Genomic DNA, 8,419 nt, shown 5'->3' with positions numbered 1-8,419 from the left:
CTTTAAATTCAGGTGTAGACACTATCAAACATTATTTTTGTGTGTGTGGAGTATCTACCTTTGCTAGAGCTACATTATGTAAAAAGATTTAAATTAAAGACACGAGCAGAGCAGAAAAGATAGGAGAAAAACATAATGAAAAGAAAATGATGGAGGAAAAAAATAAAATATAATCTTCACATATTCTCGTGATGAAGATGAAACTTTGCAACTCTCTTTTGAAATCAAATAAGACATGAGACTTGTTTAAACCTAAGAGAAGTTTGGTATGGATCGGTTCATATTTTTTTATCAAAAAATAGTAGAATAAAGAGATAGCACCTTCAGACTATTAGGAAGGAGCAAGGGGATTCCCTGAAGTGAGTTTCCCACCAACTATGATTTAAAATTAGATATGATTGATCGAGTTTCAAAAAAAAAAGATATGATTAAATCTATATCCCTAATTGTTCCATTTTATTCTATTAAATTTATTTCAAACACTGCATATAATTGATCAGTTGATGCTTATAGCTGTGAATTGGTTCTAAACAAGAGAATGAATTAACTTATTGGAATTTAAATGTAAAAAATAAAATATATTTTATGATTTTGCGAGATTCATTTGTTGTCTATGCATTCTCCAATCAAATAGAATAAAATGAAAGAGAAACAATATGATGGCTCATTCGCACAAAGAACAAGTTAAAGAGTTAAAAGATGAACATTAAAATGTTTTAGACATAAAGAGTATGAGAAATATCTTAGCAACAAAGAAGGTGAATGAAATGTTAAATGTTTTTCAAGTACTAAAATTAATTAATTTTTCATGAAGATGAAAATCATTACCTTCTACACGATGGATGAACGATTTTGCTCTAGAACTGTTTCAAAGAAAAAAGAAAAAAATACCTTTTAGATGATAATTTCATTAAAGATGAAAGAAAATTTTCATTTAGATTATAAAAAGTAAGGGATAGAGGGAGAATATGATGAATCAAAAGTGAAAGAAGTGAAACCCCTTACCTAGTGGAGGAAGAGCGAGCAAATGACCCTGGAACTATTTCCGATATAAAAAATGTCAACCAAAAACAGAAAACAAAATGGAGGAAAAAGCAAGAAATAATTTGGGATTATGGAAGAGCATAAAAGAATGAAAATATTTATCGTGGGTATAAGAATGATGAAAGTGTTTTTGAGGTTAAAGAATATATAGGTGGGAGGAAAAAATACACGTCCAATCGAAGGGTGCTAGAACTGTTACAAGATGTAGAAAAAAATATTAGTAGGCCTCTATTATATATATATAAAATGGCTAATCTTTAAAAAGAAGGTCTTCATTTCGAAACCTCTCCCACGGGTATACCATTTCTCTCCAAAATGCATTAAATAGAAATAAACTAATAGAAATTAATTACACAATAATATTCAGTAAAAATATTAATTATTTATACCATTAACTCTTATACTCTTTAGGTATAGCTTATCAAAAAAAAAAAATTCTTTAGGTATTTTTAATTGCTTTGAAAACGGGTTTTCATACACCTATTTAACGGTTTTTAAATATATTAAATTTTAGTCACTGGTCAAAACATTACCTACTATATTCATTTTTTTAAAATAAAAAGAAACGTTTTCAATACACCTATGAACTGGTTTTTTAATATATTAAATGTTTTTGCCAATTAATAAAAACATTAATTTCTATACTTATAGTTTACAATACAGGTATTTAATGGTTTTAAAATGCATTAATTTTAGGTCAATTAATAAAAACATCAACTGCAATATTCAATTCCTTAAAAAAACGTATTAAAAATACCTATTTAATGGTTTTTGAATACTTTAATTTTAAGTCAACGGTAACAAGATTAAATACAACATTCATTTCTTTTTATAAAAAATGTTCTTAATAAACCTAATTAATTGTTTTTTAATACATTAATATTTTTACAATTAATAACAACATTACTATATTCCTTCCCTATTTTTTTTTAAACATACATTTAAATGTATCTACATATATATATATATATATATATATATATATATATATGTATGTGTGTGTGTGTGTGTTTGTACCACTACAATATAAATTTAAAACGAATTATTTATTACTATAGCGTACAATATTTATTGTGTATGCCGTGATTGAGGAAATTGCGAGCACAAATGATTGATTTTATTTTTTTCAATCAAATGATTCAGATTTGATTCTCATTTCATTTTCAACCTCTCATGTGGATGAGGTATGGTGTAGTAATTTTCCGGTTTGCAATAGTGCTTATATTCGTTCAGACATTTTATCTTTCTTATTTGAATGAAGTTTTTTCTTTTCTGTAAAACAAAATGCTCATTTTATTTTTATCTTTTATATTTACTAAAAATAAGGGGTTTTTTCCAACTTTAAGTATGACATGTCACTATAACCCTAAACTAGCTCAGAAAATAAAATTAACAAAAAATATATAATTTATCTTTAATATTAATTAAGATTTCAATCTATAATATCTTTTTTTACTTTGACTTTTTTAATTAATTTAGTCTAATTAAATAAATAAGAGAATAATTAAATAATATTAATTTTTCATGTTAAGTAAATTATTATCTTTGTTCAATCAAATAATTCGAATTCAGTATCATTTTTATCTTTTCTATTTACTAAAATTAAGGTTTTTTTTCTTATTTACTAAAATAAGATATTTTTTCAATCAAATGATTTAGATTTGATGCTCATTCTATTTTCAACCTCTCATGTGGATGAGGTATGGTCTAGTAATTTTCCGGTTTGCAATAGTGCTTGTATTCGTTCAGACATTTTATCTTTCTTATTTGAATGAAGTTTTTTTTTTCTTTTCTGTAAAAGAAATTCTCATTTAATTTTTAACTTTTACATTTACTAAAAATAAGGGTTTTTTCCAACTTTAAGTATGACATGTCACTAATTTAATAAACTAGCTCAAAAAATGAAATTAACAAAAAAAATATATAATTTATCTTTAATTTTAATTAATATTTTTCAATCTATAATATATTTTTTTACTTTGACTTTTTTATTCCTCGTCACGACAATGAAACATGCCAGCCCCAAAATCAGGAAAAGCTTCGGGAGGGCTGCTCCCACGTCTGAGCAATCGAGGCCGGTCACTCAAAAAATAGAACGTTAGCCCAAAAGCTCGACTATAGGGTTCAAACTCGCATCAGATCCCGTAAGAAATATGCGGAGTTGTGAGTTCCGGTGTTCCTTATTTTATGATATTACCACGCGGGGTATTATATATGTCAGTCCTTTGTTTATAAGGGTCTTTAACGTGATGCCCAATGCCACGGACTTTCGGCGGATTTGTCCAAAAGCTCCTTCTTTCTTGCAGAACCTCTTGCTAGCAGCCTTCCAGGTCACGAATCGCCTCTTTGCTCTTAAGGAACTTTCAAAGGAAACGAAAAACGAAGACTTTCTCGAAACATCCTATCTTTTTATATGATATTTGGCTTGTTAGGACAGCCCGCATGAAATCGGGTCGGATGCTTGTCCTTTTTTCTCAACAGAATCCGATAGACAAGAAAGAATCGAAAGCAGTCCTTTTCGCAAAGTCTTCTTCATTGCATTGGGTGCCTTTTTCTCCGACCCCAATCCCTAGCTAGCGGAAATCCAAGCCTCACCTGTCCCATGTTGGGGATCCTATTCTGCTCGTGGATATCTAATGCTAGAAGGCTTCATCCTTAATAGCCATAGAGTGGCTTACCCTTAAAGACATCCATGCAACCCCTGTCTGTCTTCTTTTAATGAATGCCCTAGGCCTTCTTCACTTGCACAACCCTCCCTAACAGCCTATGAATGTGCAGTGGAATCCCGTTCGTATTCTTCCTCAAATATGTAACTTTTCCTTTATCTGATTGCAACCTATTGATCGGATTTACTGTGCGCGGATATCTTCACTAATGATTCCACCTCCTACTCCTTCCCCGGCACACTAAAAGAGTGCTAAAGTCGGAAATAACTCTCTGTCCAAAGTATGGGCTCTAAAGGTGCGAAGCGATAAAACTTATCCCAATAGGAATGTGAAGGAGAGAATAATCTTATTTATATTATATTAACATAACTAAGATCTAGGAGAGAAAGAAAGTCTTACAGATTTTTAGATATACTTTTTCGTGTCATATTTGAAAGTCTGAAATGAATGGAAAAAAGCATGGTCAAACTACCAGAAGAGGCGCGGCCCTTCATGGCAGTTGGTAGTCGGCAACCAGTCTTCTTTCTTTAAATAAAAGGATAAGGTAGTTTACTTGCTTACTTGTTAGAGTAAGGGTAGAGACCTTTTTTATTTGATAATAGCAAGTCTAGTCTTGGTTTAGGAGCACACCCCCGGTAGCAAAGGAAGAAGGAAAAAGTGCGGCAGCTTTAGCTGCTTGTAGAACATTGTCTGAAGAGCTCACTGAAATAAGGTTTCCAGCTCCTAGGATCGATCCTTGCATTCAAATAGGGGAGCTCTCAAGCTCGATATTTTCTTTCTCGGTTGATACCAGCACACAAAGATCTTCCCTATGAACAGGAGGCAAGATTTCCGCAGCTCCGAACTTTGACCACGAAACAGAGAACAAGGATGAAAAGAAGCTTTCTTCACTTTGACGGTCGACGGTCCTAGTGTGAGTGGATGCGTAGTTTGAAAGTATTTCCACCTGAACAGGGGAATTAAATAATATTAATTTTTTATGTTAAAAAACTATTATATTTGTTCAATCAAATCATTCGAATTCAGTGCTCATATCATTTTTATCTTTTCAATTTACTAAAATTAAGGTTTTTTTTCTAATCTATATACTATTAAAAAGAAAATCATTATCCAAAGACATTATACACATGACATTACAAGAATAAATGTTATCACACCCCCCTCTTTGGCTGACAAGTGTCACGACCAGAGAGACTCATAATTTTGTATCTTTGCCCCCCATTAAATGATAGTTATGAATGCATTTAAAATAATTTATTAATTACATGATAATACCGATTATTTATGATAAATTATTGGAATTAAATTTGTTCAATTCCGATTATTTCTATAATGTTGTTTCATAATCTTTTTAATAATAATATACACAACAGTAATATAATGGGGTTTATTTTTATAAGTACAGTAGAATTTTAAGTCTATATACACAACCTCAATATAGCTTATACATGGTTTATCAAGGTTTATTTTATCCAAAACAATTATACACATAACATTTCAAGAATCAATTTCATTCCACCCCCTCTCTGGTTGACAAGTGTCACAGCCAGAGAGACTCACGCAAATTAATTATCTTCAGTGATTTCTCTATAATTTTGTTGGGTTGTCCCCCAGTGAATGAAAAAAATATAAATAAAGTTAATAACGTAATGTTTGAAATTTTGTTTGTTTAAATTAAAATATACAGGGATCCGAAAATGTTGATAACATAATATTTTCAATTAATATACACAACTTCAATATAATATATTAATAGTATTCACTGTAACGACCTAAATTTTTCCCTCAACTAGAAATAATAGGAGTATTTTAATTAGTATTATTATTAATGCAATTATTATAGTATAATAAAATAAAAATAAAAATCAAGATAAGGATAAGGATGAAATCAAGTTCTAGAGAATTCAAAGGATAAGGATGAGAATAAAAAATTATTTCAGGAAGGACTAAACTGCAAACTGATTTAACTCTGAAGGACCAAAGTTAATAACCGACCTATTCTATAGAGACCTAACTGTGACATCAGAAATAGTTTTAATTCAAATTCAGGTCCCTGGTTTTGTCTATAAATACCACAGCCAAGCTCAAGCTCAATTCAGCTCAAATTCGAGCAACCCAAGCCTTGCTACTTTGCCTAAACCTTGTTCTCAACCCCCTGAAGCCTCAACCACCACCCTTAGCCACCAACAACCGCCACAAAGACGGTGGTGAACGGCCAAAATAGTAGCTCACGGCCAAACTTTGGAAATTGCTTTCTAGACCGATTCATCCCTCCATTTTTGTTCCATTAGCTTCCTTGAGTCCATTAGAGTGTGAACCAACCCAGAACCGAGCTCAATTGTCCCTGCAATAGCCCAACCGAGCTCATAAAGCTCTGAAACTTTGAGCTCTTCGTTCTCACTCATTTCTCCATCAATTTTGTCGATTCAAGTGTCTATCCTGCTTAGACTTTCATAAGGAAGCTATCTATGCAAGAATTGTGAAGCTTGGAGGTCTATTTTTCATTCTGCCATTGTTGACCGGAGAAAGCTTCAAAGAGCTTGTCGTTTTGGCCAATTTAGAGACCTTCTGAGCTACCCACTTGTACCATTGAGTTCCTGGGAGTGAGAGGATCCTTTTCCAACCATTGTCCACCCTCAACTCTAACTTTTCACCGGAGCTCCGCCACCAACCACCACCTTCTCCGGCGAGTTCACCGGAAAACTACTCAGAACTTGGATTTTCTTGCATAGTTCAAATCCTTGTCTTCCATAGGTTCCATATACATATTCGGTTCGGAAAATTAACTTGGTTTGATAGGGTTTCAAGAGACGAGAAGGTATGCAACTTCCCGGCCTTATAACTCACTATTCTTAATGATTCAATGCAAAGTAAGAGTCGATTATGATTCATGGGATTAAAATGAACATTTAGAAAGAAACGGAATGAATTTTGGAGATCCAGAACAAAAGTTATGAATTTTTTCAAGTTTAAGCTAAATAATTAATAATTAATTAATTCCTTGGATATTATGGTCGGCTCTGCCGCCTTATCCACCAATGGTCGGCTCTGCCGCCTATCGAAAATGCATGGTCGGCTATGCCGCCTTATAAGTTATATAATGATGGTCGGTTAAGCCGCCTGATTTTAAAGCTATATAACGATGGACGACCTTGCCGCCTAATTATTTAAAAAAAAACCGGATATTAAAGAATAACATGGAATTTTATAACCTTAAGGTGAGAAGTGACTAAAGTGATGTACGACATTATTATTGCAGATAATCGATCGAAGGATTTTTCGAAGAAAGGTAAGGGGGGGGAGAATGCTCAACTCATGAGGGAGTATAGTGTGAATAAATAGGTGTTGGACCTCCCTTGGGTCCTATTTGTTTTCAAAAATGATTTTTCCAAACGGGATTTATTCCTGGGAATTGATTCGAAGAAGGAGCCTCCAAATCTTTTCTTAAACATTTTTTTTACGAGGCATCCTGATTTTTAAAGAAAATGTTATTTGATCAATTCTCAGAATATTTCCAGGAGATTTCTATTGGCTTGCAGGTACTCTATGAGCAGGAAAGTTCAGTGGCCCCAACTGGACAGTCGAGGCCAGGCTGTGCCATTGGGTAACGCTGTGAGATCTAGGGGATACCGTAAGGGTTGCGGTCCTTGGGGTGTGGTTAGGTGGGACCTATCAACAGGAGTAGTTGAGGTTTGTCCCATCCGGAACCTAATCACACTGCAGGCTCCCATAGGATCATCTTGCCGAGCGGCTTCTCGGTGACTTTCCTGGAGAATGTTGGGCCCACATCCTCATCATAGTGTGGTGGATTTTTAATGATTGGATTTGGTTGTGATCAACATCCTCGTCTAGAGTGTGTTGAAATCTTGGATGATTTTGTTGGATGCGCTATTACTTTTTACTGGATTTACTTGCTTATTTATTTTACCACTGTTTCTCCTGTTTGAGTGTGTTGGATTGCTTCTCACCCCTCTTGTTCTCTGGTTTTCTTGTTTTGGTTGGTTGTTCTAATTGAACAACTTAGGGACGGAGTTCGAGGAGAAAGATCTCGAGTGAAAAGTGGTCAAGGCAGGGCGAGCTGTAAATAGTTGTAAATATACGGGAGTGTTCGAGTAGAATAAAGACCAGCTGATGGAGGAAAACGTGTACGACTGGACTCGCGCTCTATCAGACTGTAAAATAAGTGTGAAAGCTGTGGTTTTGGTTGTAAACAAGGCAGTCAAAGTAGTCGGGGAAGATTCAGAGGAGTTCATGCGAGACTTTGGGACGTCTTGTCTAAGGAAAGGAATTGCTTTTAATGACGCTTAGCGCGGCTAACTTTCCTGGAGACGTTCTCAGACTATCAATTGGACATCGATGAATTCTGACCCAAAGGTCTTGTACTTCTTCAAAGTTCATCAATAAAAGTGTTTTTCTCTGAAGATATTCTTATTTTATAGTTAGGTAGGGTGTGAGTTTGGTCGTCACATTCACCAATATAATATATAGGTAGCCTACATGAACGGTTCAAGGTTTATTTTAATAGTATTCAAGGTTCTGCAATTAATTATTTATTTCCTTCAAATTCCTTAAATAGACCACTTAATTATATTAATTTATATTTACACTCATAAAAGACATTAAATGCTATATTAAATAAATGGTATATCCGTTTTTTTAAAACTCATTTGAAATAATATTTTACATTTTTAAAAAGTAATTGATTCTAT

General features: G+C 33.3%; 1 long non-coding RNA gene across 1 annotated transcript; it reads left to right on the top strand.

Moving 5' to 3' along the window:
* Positions 1-5,791: 5,791 nt before the first annotated feature.
* Positions 5,792-8,131, top strand: LOC130726500 (uncharacterized). The gene is made up of 3 exons (XR_009014878.1): positions 5,792-6,528; positions 6,970-6,999; positions 7,735-8,131. It is a non-coding gene; the product is annotated as an uncharacterized LOC130726500 (long non-coding RNA).
* The last annotated feature ends 288 nt before the right edge of the window (positions 8,132-8,419 follow it).

Source organism: Lotus japonicus, chromosome 6 (genome assembly GCF_012489685.1).
Source record: "Lotus japonicus ecotype B-129 chromosome 6, LjGifu_v1.2".
Lineage (NCBI taxonomy): Eukaryota > Viridiplantae > Streptophyta > Magnoliopsida > Fabales > Fabaceae > Lotus > Lotus japonicus.
This window is presented reverse-complemented; position numbering and strand designations above follow the sequence as displayed.